An 18,568-nucleotide genomic window follows, 5' to 3' on the forward strand; every position below is an offset into this window, starting at 1 on the left:
TGAGTAGTCTACCACTGGACGGGACACGTGAATCCCAGCCAATGTGCCTAGATAGTTGTGTGATAGAGGTTTCGTCACATGACAATCTTTAATTAAAGATTAATCTTTAATTCCTGGAGACTCCAGGACAATCCTGGAGGGCTGGCAACCCTCAGCTCACCTGCTAAAGCCCAGCTCTTATCTAGTGCTAAAGGCAGCAATTCCCTGTCTCCATCTGCAGCTCACAGGCCCTGAGGTGATGTGACCAAGACGTGCTGATTCAGGGAGGACTCAGCAAATTACCATAGGTTGGCGCAAGGAAAAACGGATTTCTAGCTTGGCTGTTACAGTCACAAGGGTGGGGCTTGGGTTGTTCCCCCACCCCCTCAGAAGGATGAAACTGCATTAGCCCCATTTCCATCCTGCTTCCCCACAGCAGAGCAGGGAATGGAACTCAGCATAAGGCTCGGAAGTGCAGCCCTGCAAATGGGCTCCCTCTGGGCTCAGCCTGTGGCTATGAAGGTTGGGATTAGGGGGCTGAAGTGGGTCCGGTGGGACAGGGCTGCAGACATGAGGTGAGGAAATAGGATGCTAAACTAGAGCCCTCTATCTACACCCCACCCCCCATGCACATTCACACACAGGCTCCCGGACACACATACATGCATGTCCATTCACCCACATATGCCACCACCCCAGTTCAATCCTTGTACGTGCTATCAGCAGTCAATCTGCAGGCACATCATTACAGGACAGGCTGTAAGAAGGCTGGCGTCGGCCACAGCTCAGAAAATTCCTCTCTAATACCCAGCCCAGTACAGATTTCCTGCGGAGAGCAGCTGCGATTCTTACTGCTCACTCCAGATTCCCCAGAGGCTCGAGAACCCTGAGCCTGGAGGCACAGTTCCCTCCATATTTGCCCCCGCATCTTCCCCACGGGCCTGCTGCTCATAACTCAGGGCTATGGTGCCCAAAGCAACAGCCCCCAACACAGGGATGGGGAATCCATTTCTTGAGCTCAGCTTGTTCTATTGCTTTTAAATGCACCCCCACCCCAGGCAGGCCCATGCTACCCCCATCGCGCCCAGGCACTCACCTTGCAGGGAGCAGGCAGTAATTGCAGAGTAAATTATATTTGGGAACTACAGGCTACATCAGCTCATCAGTCACCTCCCAGGGAACAGCCATGTTGCTGTCTGGTCCTTCCCCTTCATCGTTCTGCTAAGAAACAATCCCAGGGGCTAGGGGAGAGGACGCCAGCATCTGTGGGACCCTCAATAAAGAAAGACACATGGGGCTCCATCCCTCTCCAACCCCGCCTAGTGAGCCACGCAGTCTCCACCCTCCCACAGTACCACATCAATCAGAGAATCATAGACTATCAGGGTTGGAAGGGACCTCAGGAGGTCATCTAGTCCAACCCCCTGCTCAAAGCAGGACCAATTCCCAACTAAATCATCCCAGCCAGGGCTTTGCCAAGCCTGACCTTAAAAACCTCTAAGGAAGGAGATTCCACCACCTCCCTAGGTAACCCATTCCAGTGCTTCACCGCCCTCCTAGTGAAAAAGTTTTTCCTAATATCCAACCTAAACTTCGCCCACTGCAACTTGAGACCATTACTCCTTGTTCTGTCATCTGCTACTACTGACAACAGTCTAGATTCATCCTCTTTGGAACCCCCTTCAGGTAGTTGAAAGCAGCTATCAAATCTCCCCTCATTCTTCTCTTCTGCAGACTAAATAATCCCAGTTCCCTCAACCTCTCCTCATAAGTCATGTGCTCCAGCCCCCTAATCATTTTTGTTGCCCTCCAATGGACTCTTTCCAATTTTCCACAATGCTGAAGGCTGTGGGGGCATAGCCTAGTGAGAATGCCAAGGACTTGACAAACACAGCGGGGAAGGAAGGTGCTCTGGCAGGGGGGCCTGGATGGAGCCAGGCCTCTGGTGGGTGGGAAGGAGCAGGAAGGATAGTCTATACGCTGCAGAGAGAATGAGCACTAGCCAACCAGGGTTCTGGTGCTGGAGCCATTGAGCAATCTGGTAGCTGGGCCTGGATGCATAGGGTCCTTTACGAGCATGTGGGTAGCAAGGGGCTAAGACTGCCACGGAGAGTCAGAGACAAAGACGAGCTTGGCATGTTTCTGTGATACAGGGTCTGCCGCACACGTGCAAACCCAAATATCAGCCTCCGTCCCTGTGTCAGGGTCCTGGAGCAAAGGGAGAGGCTGCCGGACAATGCCTTCTCCAGTCACCTTCCTGTGCCGGTGGGCCTGGAAAGCACAAGAGCTGACACTACATGGGTTCTGTCCCCTCTCAGCAGTAGTCCTGTATCATCCATCTCCCCCTCGGAGTAGCAGCGCTGGCCCCAGGCATCCTCACGTTAGGGTGGCCGGGTGCTTGGTTTTCAACCTGAAAGTCTGATCAAAAACTGGACCTGATAGTGTCCAGTCAGCTGTACTGACCGGACACCCAAAGTCCTATTACTGCGCGTGAGGGAGGCAGGGAGGCACTGGGTCATCACCTGCACCAGCCCCTTTCTCAGCCAGGGCCGCTTCCTACCTGCATCGGGTGGCTGCAGCGCCCAGCCCTGGCAAAACAGGCAAGTCCCTCCTGACCCAGGCAGGGAGGAGTTGGAGGGGAAAAGCAGTGAGTGATGGGGGTGGGGGGGCGGGAAAAGAGGAGTGGATGGTGGCTGAGCCTTGGGGGAAGAGGCGGGGAGCAGGGTCTCGGGGGGGGGGGGGAGAGGCAAGGCAGGGGAGGTTCCGGCACTCCTGCTGGAGTGTCCGTTTTTTAAATATTACCAAGTTGGCTACCCTAGCCCACAAGCAGAGAGCCGCTGTCCTGAGAGGTGAGGAATTGGGGGGCAGTTGTCACATGATACCAAGGACTGTGCTGAACCATGCACCTGAGGTAGGGTAGTGTGAAAAATCGGGATGGGGTGGGGGGCAATAGGAGCCTATATAAGAAAAAGCCTCCAAAATTGGGACTGTCCCTATAAAATCGGGACATCTGGTCACCCTAACCTGAGGAGACACCCCAATAGCCAGCCTCTGGTTTGTGCTGAAGCCCAGGCCCCAATTAACCCATAGGGGACAAGTGGGGTGACAGGGAAGGGCAGCCTTCCTCTCCACCCCGCAAGGCCTCTGACAGCTCCCCTTGCCATCCTTGGGAAAGCTCCACTGGAATCCATCCCCAGGACCTTCCCCTCCTGCCCTTCAAGAGCCCCCAGCCCTTCCTCTCCCGCTCTTAGCAGAGCGCCTCCTACGCCTTCCCCATTGCCCCTACAATCCCCTATACCTTTCCTCACAGTCCCACAGGGCAAACCTGGCCTTGTCCCAGTGGGAGGGGCCGCTCCGCTGTCCTACTGGCTGGGCCGGCCAGGGCTGGGATGGGGCAGCCAGGCAAGCACAGCTCTCGGGAAAGCAAAGCGGCTGGTGCTGGAGAGGGAAGTTCACGTGTTGCCAGGATCTTACATAACAGCCCTCCCCTCCCCTCTGCCATCCCAGACAGCTGCTGACAGACAGGCTGAAGCTCTTAGGGGGCCGCGGGGACTGGGTTTTTAATTCAATCATTATTTGCTCTGGGAGAGATGCTTGTAATAATCACTGTGAACGAGCTGGGGGTCCGGGGGCCGTACTGGCCCAGGACGAGGATACTTCAGTGGTTCCCATTAAGGCTGAGTTCAAGGGTGGTATCTGTGTAACCTCTGCCATGGCCAGCGAGCAGACAGACTCCATAGCCTCAGAGGGCTTTTCCAGCTGCGCTGCTCCCCCGCCACAGTAGGCCCGGGGTTCCCTGCCTCCCGGCCTGTGCAGAGAAGCTTCCCCTCAGCCCTGCAGTGCAGTCAGGTGCATCTCAATGAGCAGGAGGCTCCACCGAGGGCGCGCACTATCAGCTCACACACAATGGAACGTTGCCATAGAAACAGGGCTCTGAATAAACAGTCTGTGCAGTTGTGCACCTCTGGAGTCAGAGCAAAGGGACTAAAGGAAACACCTCCGCACCCTCCGGCTGTGACAGAACCAGCAGTCCTTGCCCCAGCAGCACCTGCCCCACTGGGTTCCCAGCTCCCCACCTCTCTGGGGGCTGTGGCAGAGCTGGTGGGGAACTCCCTGCCCCCCCCATCCATCAGCCAGACAGCCTTGAGGGTGACTGGCCAGTGCTGGACCTCTGTGCCATGAACACAGCTAAGCTACCATCCTTTCCAGGGCAGCTGAGTAGCCTGAAAGCGCTTGAGAGCCCTCGGTGAACGGAAGGGAAGGCAAAGCATTAGGCAGTGTCCAGAAAGAAACCCCACATCCTCCTGCCTGACCAGTGAACTGCCCAGCACCAGCCAGGAGGTGCTTTCCTGGGGAAGCGAAGCAAAGACTAGTCCCCTTGGACACCTGAGCACATGCACCATGTGTACATCACACCTGGGCACTCATGCTACCGGGGCACTCAGGCAGGCGCCCTGTGTGCACGCACACACACACATAACCCAGGTGCTCATACCTACACCATGTTCACATCTGCCCCCTGGGTGTTCAGACACGCACCCTGCACATACACGCATACGTGCCGCCCAAGCACTCACACCTCGTACGCACATCCCAGCCTCACACACTCCCTAGGGACCCTTGTGCACATATGCTATCAGGGCATCATTGCACACATGTGCCACCCACATGTAGCACCCAGGCACCCTCATACAGGTGCCTGGTGCACATGCCCTTCATTGCACATGCCCAGCACACGCGTGTGAATACGCACTTCTCCTTTGTTTGACACAGCTCCCAGCTAGCCAATCACACACCAAAACCCTTCCAAGCATTTCAATAGGTCCCGCACCCTTCCCCCACCCCTCTCACATGAACACGGACCTAGGGGGCTGGGAATGGACTGCAGGCAAGAACCACATCTCAGATAGTTCAGTCCTCCACCTTGGCTGTGCCCGCGTATGTGTTAGCCGTGGAGAGGGAGAGGCCCATTGATTCATGCCATTCTCTCTGTTTTATGCACCCGAGCTACCTTTAACATCTGCATCAAGCCCCTGAGCCCAAATCTGCTTCCAATTTACATTCCAGCTTTGAGATTTCTATCTAAATACTGTGATGCAGTGGAGCCAACGCACTGGAGTGACTTAGCCAGCGCCTCGTTCGCTGCCATTCTTTTCATACCCAGGGCCAGTCACGCAAGCCTCCCCTCCACCCCCGCTTGCCGGGGCATGGGGCAGTGGCCACTCAATAACCCCACCACGAGGCAAACCCAGGGAGAGGGTCCGAGGCTTGGCTGTCATCAGTTCCAGCCAGATGGCCCAGCAAACATGGGCAGTTTGCAAATACACGTATGCCCCTCCTCGAAGGACCCACCAACAGCCCCACGCCCTTCTATTGTTCAGTTGCATCCGACTCCACATCTGGACTGGGTGGCATTGGCGGTGGCTCCCTCCATCCCATTCCCTGCACTGCCCTCTGCTGGCTGGGAAAGAGATGACTGTCTCCGGCGTTGCAGAGGCTGGTCTATCCCCTCTTTGTGCCATTGCTTCTGCCAGACATACTGAGACTCCTACATCCCACAGGGCTCGCTAATCTCCCAGCCCTCCAGCACCTGCTCAGGCCAGTGTATGCTGTTTCACCAGGCCACTCCTCTCCTCCCCTCGTCTCGTCTCGTTGCTGTCACCCATGGCCAGAGTGAGGAGCTGAGCGTCAAGTGGGGGAATCATTCCTGGCACCACTTAACCCCTGGGCTCACGGCGACTGGCGCTCAGCTCACTGCCCTGGTCAGAGGTGTGGGGCAGAGTGGGAAGGGCTTCTCATTGCACTGGCGGAGGGAGAGGAGCTGGCCAGTGGGTCTCAGGTGTGCATCACTCCCACCCCATGGGAGGTTGAAGGGTGGTGAAAGGAAGCAGGAAGAAAGCCAAGCAGAACAAACAAAACTACATCCCTCTCCAGCACCGCGCAGCAGACCCTCAGCCTATCACCAGGCAGTTCTACTCTGCTGGCCCGAGTGAAAACTGCTTCACCTCACGCACAACCCCATCTGCCCCTTCCCTGCAGCGCCTCCTGCTGGCTGGGCTAGGCACTGAGCTATCTCATGCACTCTGTCCTCTTTCTATTCCCTGCTTTGTCCTTGGCAAGGTAAACAAAAATCAGTGTCAGATGGAGGGCAACAGTCCGTCAGTGCTGCGTGTGGGATACCCACCCTGGATTGTAAAAGGGGCAGCCAACCCCCTGCTCCTCCCACCCCTCCCCACCTGCTCCTGTTTTTGTTTTCCCCAGCCCCAGCTCTGTGCTCTCCCGAATCAGCCATTTCATTGCTCACTGGGGGACTTTGATTCTGGAAGCAGCTCCATCTTGTTCCAGCAGATAAAAGTGATCTCGGGGCTTCATTAATCCTGGAAGGAACTCGATTAGAGACAAGAGAATTTGTTTAAAGCTCCTGGGAGGAGAGCTGTCACGCAGCCCCTCTCGGGCTATCTAGTCAATCATGAAGAATCCATCTCGGCTGGCCGGTTAGTGAAAGTCATGGTCCTTCATTAGTGGCAGTAACTGGGAACGTCATTAAAGTCTGATGAGGGAGATTCAAGCAAAAGGACAGAGATAGAGAGAGAGAGCGGAGCAGGCGGGAGAAAGAACAGGCACTTCTGAGATGGATTTTCTCCAGCACAAACCTCAAAGCCTGTGCTACTCTAAGGGGAACTTTTATTTGCTGTCCGTGGAGATTTTTCACCTCCAAACCCACTCCGGGGCCCTGGAGCCTGGTATCTGCCTTCAGCAGCAACTCGAGAGTCAACTGACAGGGAAAGGAAGCGGGGGAGGGCGGGGAGTAAACCGGCCACGATTCAGCAGGGAAATCCTTAGAGCAGAGGGGACTCAGCAGCCCAGCTGGAGGTCACTGTTCTGACAGGGTGGTCGCTCTTCTAAGGCGCTGGCCGAGGGTCAGGTGAGCCAGGCCCTCCCTCCTGACCGCTTGGGAGGCAGGAGCACACATCCCTGCAGCTTCTACCTAGTGATTATTAAAAGCACAGGGTTTGGAATACATCAGACCCAGTTTGTTGTTTAATCACAAGTGGCTTTGGGAGCTGGGACCAGAGTTGTTACAAACACGAGCAGTCAGGTCAAGGTGCTCACGAGGTAGATTCAATTGGCATTAAGGTGAGAAACAGGCTTCTCCCTACAACCACAACTGGCCCGCTCCGGCCATTCCCCGTCCTTATGACCAACCACCTGCTTCAGCCATCCCCTACCAGCCCCGCCTTCTGTGACCAACCCGCCCACCAGCCATCTCAACTCGCTAGAGTCTGCTCTTTGCTGGACATCATCCGACTTCCCTTTTGTGACCGGAAAGCCACCAGAACATGTTTCACATCAGCTGATAATCAGCAGCTGGTCGTTTAGGGCCAGGTGACCTCATCGGTCCAGAAGTGACATTGATAAGTAGTAGTATACTCGCACTTCCCAGGACTCCTCTCTACTCCAGCCGTCTCTCCATTGTCACCAGAGCCTACACCCAGCTCATTGACTGATGGGTTGACGGTTCAGGACAATATACCGCCCTTTGTCCTGCATGGCCCTATAGGAAAGAAGGGAGGCTGCGACACATCAGATCTTACAGGTGTCAGGTTTGTTCCCCCCCTTCAATTATTGGAATGCATCCACAGCTTATCCTTTCTGAAACCAGGAGACCCAGTACTGGATGGGGACACATACGGGACAAGCCCAACTCTTGTCCCTGGACATAGCCACGCCCCCAAGACCCTGCATAGTTCAAGCTGATCCAAGGTGCTCAGGACAATATCCAGCTAATTCCAAACAGCTGAATTGCCACATCACTCTGGTAGCAGCTCTGCGGGCTGAACGAAGGGCGATGACGCTGCTGAAGAGAGTTCTAAGCAGACTGAGCCGGAGTCTACAGCTTGGGGTCTGATAATTCCAATGAATCAACCGGCCAAGACCAGAAGATACCGGATGTGGAGGAGCAGCAAAGCCAGTGACTCGTCTGGATCTATAATTTGTTGTTAAATAAATATTTATTCTTGTTAAAGACCGTTAGTACAGGGAAACGGGAGGGGGTAAGACATGAGGATGCATGGCCTGTTTCTTTAAATCTATGGCAGGAAGCCATGCAAGGGGGATCTGGGAAAGCCTCTTGGTGGAAGCTCTACAGTAGGGTGACCAGATGTCCCGATTTTATAGGGACAGTCCCGATTTTTGGATCTTTTTCTTATACAGGCTCCTATTACCCCCCACCCCCCATCCCGATTTTTCACATTTGCTGTCTGGTCACCCTACTATACAGTGAAGCAGAGAATGCATAGGTCTGGGGCGAACACCATTTCCCTTATTTGGATAAAGTTCCTTGTTCAGTGCTAGAAGAAAGCGATTCCCTCTGGGGTTTGCTGCCCAGTGGTTTCTGCCTCTGTCATCTCTCCCCCCACAAGCAGTCCACGCTCAGGGCAATGACAGCCCAGGGAGGGGAAGGTCACAGATCCACTCCGGAGTGTGACAAGTCGTCTGTTCAGCTCACCAACAAGCTAATGGTTTTTGGCAGGAGTCGTCTGCTTCTCCAGGCAGCTCTGCCCACCTCCAGCCCCCAGCCTTCCCGTCCCACCGGGCTTTTCTTTCACAGTCAGCACCATTCTCATCTGCCTCTCTGCCCATCTGCATCCATTTGCCCGTCTCCTCTTTCTATCCCTTTAAACACCCTGGGGGGCTCTCTCCTACACTTCCTCTCCCTCTCCTCTTCTTTCCTGTTTTCCCCTTTTTCTCAGGCTCATTCACTGCCTTAACGCCAACAGATCTCTTGCTCTCCCCGTCTCTATCCCTCACCTGCTGCACCGAGCGGTGCTAGGAAAACACCAGTCTGGGACAGGTCTGAGCATGTCTCTTCTTCACTCTCCCCATGCCGTGACATGTTAGCAACTAGCAGAAACTGCCAAGCTGTTGAGTGGAAAAGCCTCTGCTCCGTGTGAACTGAGATGCTGCCTTGGCTCCGGTTCGTACAATCTGAAACACATTCTAACACCGAGAGGCCGACACCTTTCTGCAAAGTAAGGCAGCCAGGGCAGACTGTGCGGCAAAGCGCCTGGATGGCTTTAGATGGGTGGCTGCCTGGCAGAAAGAGGCATGTTTTGCCGACAGATTATAGTGTACAATTTATGGAAGAAAACAGCAATACAGGGGGACAAAACCCCTGGAATGTAAATTAAATTTAAATGCCAGCTTTGCTGAGGCTCGGAACTGGAATCCCTTAATGTTGTCTCCAAGTACGTCCCTCTCGTAGCTATCCTGCATGCACAGCCCCTGGATCAAGCTCCGGAGCCCAAAGGATGTTGCAACGGACTGGGACAGGTCAGGACATTTGGAGCCCCAGGCTGAAGTCCCTGCCAGTGAAAGGGGTACCGTTTGCATAGTGGCTAGACAGCAGGACTCCTGGGTTCTATTCCCATCTCTACTTCTTGTATAAGCAGGAGCCTCAATATAAACTTATAAATGCCCCATACCTCCGTTTCCCCCTCTGTAAAATGGGGGTGATGCTCTGACCCAGCTCCGAGAGGGCATTGTGGTTCAAGTCCTTAATGTTTGCACGGGGCTTTGAGACACTCAGATGAAAGATGCTAGTGGAAGGTAGAGAGTTATTTGGTAGTGCCCAGGCCACCTGTGCCTGCCTCCCGGGATACGGCTGCACTGGCAGCATGAGCTCTTCGGCTGCGACTGACCTCCAAGTGACCTCACTGCTTTAAGAGAGGACTTGAAGCTAAGACAAACAAATAGCAGGAGCAGCTGCAGAACATGTACCTAATGCAAGACGTCAAGCGGTGCAGAGGGCCGGACACCCATGGGATGGTCCTAATTAAGGCATTCCCCACCCCTAGTTTGTGATGTGCCATGAGGAGTTATTACCAGGCCCCCTTAGAAAATTGCAAAGTGCGAAGAGAGCTGGTCACCTCCCCCCCGCCCCCCGCATCTTCACACTGCATCCTGGCTTCTGGGAGCTGACTCCAGCTATGCCAGGTCCGGTGCAAAGCCAGCGCTCCTCCCCTGAGCGGCATGCACACTTGGGGGGAGCCTCAGCACAGAGGAGGCCAACCTTAGCCCATCCCCTCAGAGGGAGGCTGGGTGTGACCAGGTGCATCTTGAGGAATCACTGGCTGGAGAGGTGAAGGAGAGGGAGAAAGATGAGCAAAGGGGGAGAAAGAGAGACGGTTGGGGGGGGAGGGCTGGAGAAGTGGGAAGGGAATCAGAGAAGAAGAGAGAATATTTATACAGCACCTTTTCTCTTAATGAATCCTAAAGCAACCACGTCACTGAAATGCAGCCACCTCTGGGGTGCAACACAGCAGCTGTTTGGGAGCTGCACAGCCACACAGTGTGACGGCCTGAGACAGAAAATGAAGGAGGATAGTGGATCCAGGAGAAAGTGGGGAGGGAATTTCCATCTGCAGACGTTAGTTCCCAGAATGGAATTTGAGCAAACTGGACCTCCCCCCCACCCCACCCCCCGCACGTCTCGCTCTAGAGAAAAGCGAGCCAAGGCGCTTGGGGAGAACAACCCCATTGCAGTACGTTGCCCTAGGGAGTGCCATGAAACACAAAGGCCCTGATTCAGGAAGGCACTGCCACACATGCTTTCCTGAATCGGGGATTTACACAATGCAGAAAGAAGATGAACGCGTCTCAGGAGCTTGCACGCTGTGGGAATGATGGATGGCGCTTGGGGAATAGAGACTGATCCTCTGCGGCTCGTCTCATGCTCCTCCTGTAGCAGAACAGCTCCTGACCCCTTCCGGCAGGTACAAAGGCAGCTAACAGCGCCTCCTGCAGCTCACATTCAGGAGCATCTAGCGGCCTGATGGCTGTCACAAATCACTGTGCTGCCAGGAAAGCCAGACTCAGCCATGCCAGTGCTTTGCCCCAACAATTCACCTGGAATCGTGTCTCTCTGCAGCTGGTGAACCCTTCTCCCGGGGGCCCTGACCAGAACACACATAATTTTTATAAAGTGGCTTTACGACTCCAAGAGGAAACATTTTTCATCTTTAAATATTGATGCCTTATATAAGAGGCTGTCTGGAGACTGCAGCTGCAGCTTGGCCAGAAACAGGAGAGAAATTGTCTCCTGGCTCTCAGGAGAGCTTCTGTCCCATCTCAGTGAAATCGGTTCAGCAGTGTGTTGGCTCAGAGCCAGAGGGGTTGGACTGGAGAAAGAAAGACCAGTCCAAAACTCAGTCCAGCTCCTTAGCTGAGCCCTAATCTTAATTTTTAGGTGCCGATAAATCCATGCCCAATGCAGACACATATCTTGACCTTGGCTGAGGTCTATCTCAGTGGAACTAGCTACCACCTTCGACTCTCACAGCTCTCCTGGCCACTTCCCCACTCTACCCCCTGGCCTTGGAGAAGCTCCAGAATTTATCAGATTGGCCCAGGCAACCTAGGCCAAGCCCAATAAAGAATGTGTCAACCCATAAGCCCTCTCCTCCAGTGGACCACTACCCAAAGGAGGGGGCTTGTTTGGGTAGGACCTGCCGGTTGGTGGGGGTAGGGAGAGGGAGTGGAGGTTTGTTTGGGATTGGGTTTATGGTATTAAGCTATTTAGGCAAGGATCTGGTTGCTATGGAAGGAGGGAATAGGATGGGAAGTGGAGAAAGGAGTCAGTGTGGATACAGTCAGAGAAGTTCTACATTTTACAGGATGGATTTTAACTCACCAGGAGTGAGTTCTCCCGGACACTGGCATGGTTTTCACATGCACCGTGCTGCATATCTGGGTAAATCCAGGCCTTGGAGACAGGTTGTTGTTTCTTCTTCTGTCTGTTTTTTTGAGCAATTATTCTACCTGGAGTTGGAAGGGGGAGGGGGGAGTCACCAGGAGGAATAGAAAGGTAACGTGTTTTCCTGCTAGAGACTGCCACAGCAAATGCGATACAACACACACACACGCTTCAGACTGGAGCTGGGAAAAATCCCAGCAAGCCAATGCATCAGCTCCGGTCCTGCCCCACATGCTCTCTCTGAAAAACAAACCCGCACAAACGGGGAATTTTTCAGCTACTCAAACAAAGGCTGGTCACAGCATTTTGAATCAATATATTTTCTTACCCAGAAAATAAAAAAAGAAAATAAAAAAGGGGCGAAAATATTTTAAAACATTTTTGCATGGGGAAAAAAATCATTTTTGACCAGCCCTGTTCATTACATCCACTTCTCTCCAGAACCAGCAGACTGCTCCAACCTAGTCAGATTTCACCCCTTCCTCTCAACTCTGGTCTGATTCCACCAAACCCTGCTCAGGACCCAGTAATTCTGCCCAAACTCTGAAGATGAGCTGGCTCCACCGAGGGCTGGGGACAAAAGCTGGGTTCTAATGGGTGTTGAGACACCTTGGCTTGGGCGTACTGGCCAGTCTGCATCCTCCTTATAGTTTGAAGGCTGGTCCTGCCACCAGCAGAGTCAGTGGGAGTTTCACATTTGACTTCAATGAGAGCAGGAATAAGCTCTATGTGAGGAAGGGTTTCATCTTATTAATTAAGATTGGTAAAATGCTTTGAGACCCTTGTTGGAAAGGCACTATAGAGAAGTATTAATTATTATTATTATTATATGGCATATGCATATAAAGTAAGAATTTAGGCTGATATTATGGCCCCAGTCCGGCAAGGTACGTCAGCACATCCCTAACTTTAAGCCGGGGTGGGCAAACTATGGCCCGTGGGCCGGATCTGGCCCATCAGGGACTGCCACTCCTATGGCACCGCAGGCCCCGGGCTGCTCCCGGAAGCAGCCGGCATCCAGTCCCTGCGGCGACGGGGGGGGGGGGGAGGGCAGAGGGCTCCACACACTGCCCTCACCGACAGGCACTGCCCTCACCTGCAGGCACTGCCCCCCGCAGCTCCCATTGGCCAGGAACAGGGAACTGTGGCCAATGGGATCTTCAGGGGAGGTACCCGCAGGTGAGGGCAGCATGTGGAGCCCTCTGCCCCTCCCTCTCCCAGGGGCCGCAGGGATGTGGTGCCGGCCACTTCCGGGAGCGGCACGGGGCCAGGGCAGGCAGAGAGCCTGCCTTAGCCCTGCTGTGCGCCGCTGCCACCCCGTTGCTGCTCAAGGTAAGCAGCACCAGGCCGGAGCCCACACCCCAAACCCCTGCCCCAGCCTTACATTCATGGCCTTGCATACAATTTCCCCACCCAGATGTGGCCCTCGGGCCAAAAAGTTTGCCCACCCCTGCTTTAAGCACATGTGTAATCCCAATGGGACATCTCCCATGCTTTGAGTTAGACACCTTACTGAATTGGGAACCAGATGCCGGGTGATCACAGTAACTGCATGCTTGTATTCGTATTTACAGAGTCTACCTAATCTAGCAATACAGGCAGAGATGAAGACACACTTCTGGCCACACCAGATCTTTGTCCTGTCCTTTGCAGACAGCTTGGGTCACAGTTTAGATAAAGACACTTATCTTTAGCTACAAGCTGTGGAAAACACTATCACCTCTGATTACCAAACAGCACCTCACCACTTGCCTGATGCTCCCTGCCACTGTGAACCTAGCGTGCATTGGATGTTTGAAGGACAAGGAAATTTGAAACCTGAAACTTCCAGCAAAGGGGGGAAGGCCATGCTGCGTGGGGATTTGGAAGAGTCAGTGCTGTTTTAGGGTATGTGTGTATGAGAGAGGAAAAGAGAACAAGTGTGTATTGTTGGTGGCTTTACTATAGTCACTGGAGTTAAAAGTCCATTGAAATTAGGGGATACCCCAGATGTTGGCTCTGCCTAAGAGCAGGATTCATCTTTGGGTTGGATATGGAACACGGTGCAAGTCATTGGCAGTGGGGAAATAACACCTGAGACCCATGGATCTTAAAGCATACCACTCTACTGCCTGAGCTAAAGAGCCCACTCTGGGGTAGCCAAACCTATAGCAGGTTCATCAATAGAGCTGGTCAAAAATTAATTGAAAAGTTCCAAGACCGTTTGCTCCCCACACTGGCCAGTTCTCCAGCTAAGCAAGGCATCCAGGCATCTGAATTTCTTGCCCACCCAGACATTTTTGAAAAATTCCATTTTATCCTTACAAAAATTGAGTGTTTAAACATTTCCATCCTGCAGAAAATTTCTTATTTCCAACTTTTTGTTCTAGTTTGGAATGAAAAACAACTTGGAAAAGTAAAAGTTTCCAAGGGACCAAAATTCTGGTTCCTGCCCAGCTGTACTCCTCAACTGCTATGCGTGGCCCAGCCACCACTAGGGGGTGACAGAGCGCCACACGGAGGGACTGGGTTACAAATACCTGTATGTCCCAAAAAGGTTAAGTGGCAGAAGGTCTGCAGCTAGCCTGGAAGCCTGAGCAGAGGGCGCTCACTTACGGCATTTCATCACTTCTCTGCCTGACTTAAGGCCACAACCTTGGAAAAAAATTATTAGAGCTGGTTAGAAAATGGTGTTTTGCATGAAAATTTTTGAAAGAAAAATATTTCATTATGAAAATGCACAGAAATTTTCCATTTTGCAGTTAGCAACCTCCCCTCCCCCCAAAACCCCCTGAAAACATTGTTTTTTGAAAACTGAAAAATTCATTTTTTCAAATAGAAAAGAGAACATTTTGAAAGACGCAGAGATTTGCCGCAAAAATTTGTGTTTGAGAAAAAAGCCATTCCCCGTCACCCCACCAATTCTATCCCGCTCTAAATCATGAGGGAGATAAAAAGTTGTCAAATTTTTTGGAGTTTGGGGCAAGAGTTTGGATTGTTGCTTATTCTATCCCAACCGGTTCTCTACTCATCTGTTAACGCTACCAAGTCTGCAGCCAAGGGTGTATTCTACTCTTCCCCCCACCCCTGCCCATGTCTGTCTGATCTATATAGATTGTAGTTTTTCACGGCAGAGACCATCTGCTTCTCTGCGTTAGTACAGCGCCTTGCACCATGAGTAGGGCCCTACCAAATTCACAGCTGTGTAAAACGTGTCACAGGCTGTGAAATCGGATCTCCCCTGTGAAATCTGGCTATTGTAGGGGAGACCCGATTTCACAGAGCTGGGCAGCTGGAGAGCGGTGGCTGCTGGCCGAGAGCCCAGCTCTGAAGGCAGCGCTGCCGCCAGCAGCAGTGCAGAAGTGAGGGTGGCATGGTATGGCATTGCCAACCTTACTTCTGCGCTGCTGCTGGCGCTACCTTCAGATCTCGGAGCCTGACCAGCAGCTGCCCTCCGGCCGCCCAGCTCTGAAGGCAGCAGCACAGAAGTAAGGGTGGCAATACCACAACCTCCCTACCCTTGTGACACCCCCCCGCCCCACGACTCTGTTTTGGTCTGGGACACCCTCCCCCCCCCCCAGTTACAATACCATGGAATTTCAGATTGAAATCTCTGAAATTTATGATTCTTAAAATCCTATGGCTGTGAAATTGACCAAAATGGACCGTGAATTTGGTAGGGCCCTAGCCATGAGGCCCCATTCTTGGCTGGTCTCTAGACATTACCATAACAAACTAGATCATTAATCATAATGTCAGGATTTCCATTCTGGGCTTCTGTCGCTAGAGGTTAATTATTCAACTGTGACAGTTCACACCAGGCTGAAGTATGTTAAACAAATCTTCAGCCCAGGAACATGCTGATCATTAATCTATTGTGGAATGAAGCCATGTGGTTGTGTTCAAATAAGAAGAGGTCGGAAATTGCAGCTCATCAGCGCTGGGTGCTGCTCTCCTTAGAGACACTGTAGCTAAAAAAGTCCACAAGCAAATTATTCAAAATCAATTGTTCAGACAGCAAGCTGGTGTGCGATGCAAAGAAAACCCCAAAGACTGCCCACGTGAGAAGGCTTTTTAGGAGAGTTCAGTCTTGGGGCTCAGATTTTCCCTGCACATTCTGTGTCTGGCCTGGGATGCCTAGGGCCCAGGACCGGCGCTTCCACTAGGCGACCCTAGGTGGTCGCCTAGGGCGACAGGATTTGGGGGGCAGCATTTTGCCGTCCTCAGTGGAAATTCGGCGGCGGGGGGTCCTTCTGCTCCGGGTCTTCGGCGGAAATTCGGCGGCGGGTCCTTCACTCGCTCCGGGACCCGCCACCAAAGTGCCCCGAAGACACGGCGCGGAAGGACCCCCCGCCGCCGAATGCTCAGAGGAGGAGCGCTGCCGCCTAGGGCGGCAAAACCCTGGTGCCGCTTCTGCTAGGGCCTGCCTTGACAAAGGATTTAGAGCTTGGTCCAAAGCCTCCTGAAGTTGGTGAGAGTTTTCCCATTGATCGGACCCGAAGGTTCCTCCCCTGTGGCTTTGCACTGCACTAGTCAGTCATCCTGGAAGACGTCTCTCAGCGGTTCACAAAATAATGTGTTTGCCACCAGCAGGGCAAGCCCAGGAACCATCAAGGGCCAGATTTTCCCAAGAGCTCAGTTCCCATTTAGGAGCCTGTAGAGGATTGGACTCACCACCAGTGCCCCAGTGGGGATCTCCTTGTCTAGCGCCCCCTGCTGACAGCTGCTCCAGCCCTGCAGTGGTGCCTCTTGTCATGACTCATCCCTCCAGCCAGGTCACTTTAAAGCCTCCCCCCTTCCGGGGTAACAGAGTCCAACAAACAAGAATCCAGTGGCCTCCCGTCAAGTCTTCGATCGAGTCAAGACCTGTTAATACTTCCACCCTTGGTCTCCGGGGTCTTCACCCCGCCACGTTCAGTGGGCCAGCAGGGCAACCCAGGCTCCCTTCTCTGTGTTCCAGAACAGGGACCTTGGAGCGAGCAGGCAAGGCCTGGCTACTCCAGCTCCCCTCAGCCAAGCAGCAGCCTTTCCCCGGTGCCCTCCTGGCCCCACTCCGTACCTGTATTCTTCTCAGGCGCCATCACCCCTACAGGTTCACCCTTCTGTCAGGGCAGGGGCTCCCCAGGCTCCTGCCTGGAGCTCCCAGACAAACCCCGTATGAAAATACAAACTTCAACCATCGCCTCAAGGATTCCCAGCTGTGTCCAATCACTGCAATTAAGCTGGGGGATAATTGCTGCATCACAGGACAAGCTGAGTCTCACTCCCCTGAAGGGGCCAGCCAGCCTGAGACAGCCCCCAAATGAGTAGCTGGCTTTTCCCAGAGAACTCAGCACATTGGGGGGCCCATGGCATGCTGAGCACTTTGATAGTCCGGCCCCGTTTGTGGGTGCGGAGCCCTCTTCTGGCCTAAATGCTCAGGAGTCGCTGACATACCACCTGGGAGATTAGGATCCATTTGCACCAAGAGCAAGTGCTGGCCAGGTCTCTGTGGTTATCCCATAACTCCATCCCACCCACCATATCAACTGGGCAACCAGGAACACGCACCAGGGGCCTCAGTTTAATGCTTTATCTGAAGGACAGCATGGCTTAGCACCCAGCATGCCACAGCCTCACCCTCCACCCCAAACCAGGATTGAACCACAGTAGCAGCATGAACCCTAGCTTCTTGGAGCACAGATGTTACCACCTGGCCTATAGCTAACAAAGCCTCTACACCAGCGGTTCTCAAACGTCATTGCCCCGTGACCACCTTCTGACGACAAATATTAGTACACGACCCCAAAAGGGGGACTGTAGTCTGAGACCATCTAAGTCCCACTGCCCCAGGCCGGGGGGCAAAGCCAAAGCCTGAGCCCCACCACCCTGGGAGGAGGAGAAGGGTGGGGCCCAAAGCCCAAGGGCTTCAGCCCCACTTCCCAGAGCTGAAGCCCTTGAGCTTGGCCCCGGGCCCCAGCAAGTCTAACACCAGCCCTGGCGACCCCATTAAAACGGGGTCGCGACCCACAGTTTGAGAACTGCTGCTGTATACTAACTCTGTTCCCAACACTCAGCATAGGAAGTGGATGGGCATCAAAAGGGGGCATTGAAGTGCACTTCATTATGGTTCCTCTCTGCTACCCCAGGGCCATTGGGGACCATCAGAAATGGAGCAAGAGTTAGAGCATTCCTTGAGGCTGCTCTAACTTCCACCTGGGACCAAGCAGGCCCCTGGACAATCACAGGTGGCTTAAATCCTCCTTTTCCTCCCCTCCTTGCCCCAGATGCAGGTATGGAGTATCTGAGACTCAGGCCTGGTGAGTTGGGCTCTATTAGCTGCGGTGTGCGGATGTGTTCCGTTCTGTCTGAGTTTCTGGAAGGGAAAGAGACTCTGTCTAGCATGTCTCTCCTTTTAAATTAAATTTTGTTTCTCACTCTGCTGTGCCTACCACCCTCTCAGAAGCTTGACAATATTTTTTTCCTCTTTCCTCTCTTAACAGTTTTGTCCTTTTTTTTTTTTTTTTTCCTGCAAACACTGATTTACTTTTTTTGTCTGCCTTCCTCATAAAGCCTGAGACAACATGCCTGCGCCGGGCTCACGCACTTCCAAGCTTATTAAAACCACCGTCAATGTCATGGCAGCCTGGGGAAGCAGATCTGTCAGCTCACTCGTGTTCCTTCTGCTGGCAGGATGGATAGCTTTGCAGGAGGACAATAGCATTGCATGGACATGCACGAACTAGCTATTGGCTACATTCATTTCTCAGCAACCGAGTTGTGGGTTTTAGAATATAAATCTAGTAGACAGAAGATAGAAGAGAAGAGATGGAGAGAGACACGATGGGAGATAGATGTAGGGATCCCGCTCTTGGT

Source organism: Malaclemys terrapin, chromosome 13 (genome assembly GCF_027887155.1).
Source record: "Malaclemys terrapin pileata isolate rMalTer1 chromosome 13, rMalTer1.hap1, whole genome shotgun sequence".
In the NCBI taxonomy this organism is placed as follows: Eukaryota; Metazoa; Chordata; order Testudines; family Emydidae; genus Malaclemys; species Malaclemys terrapin.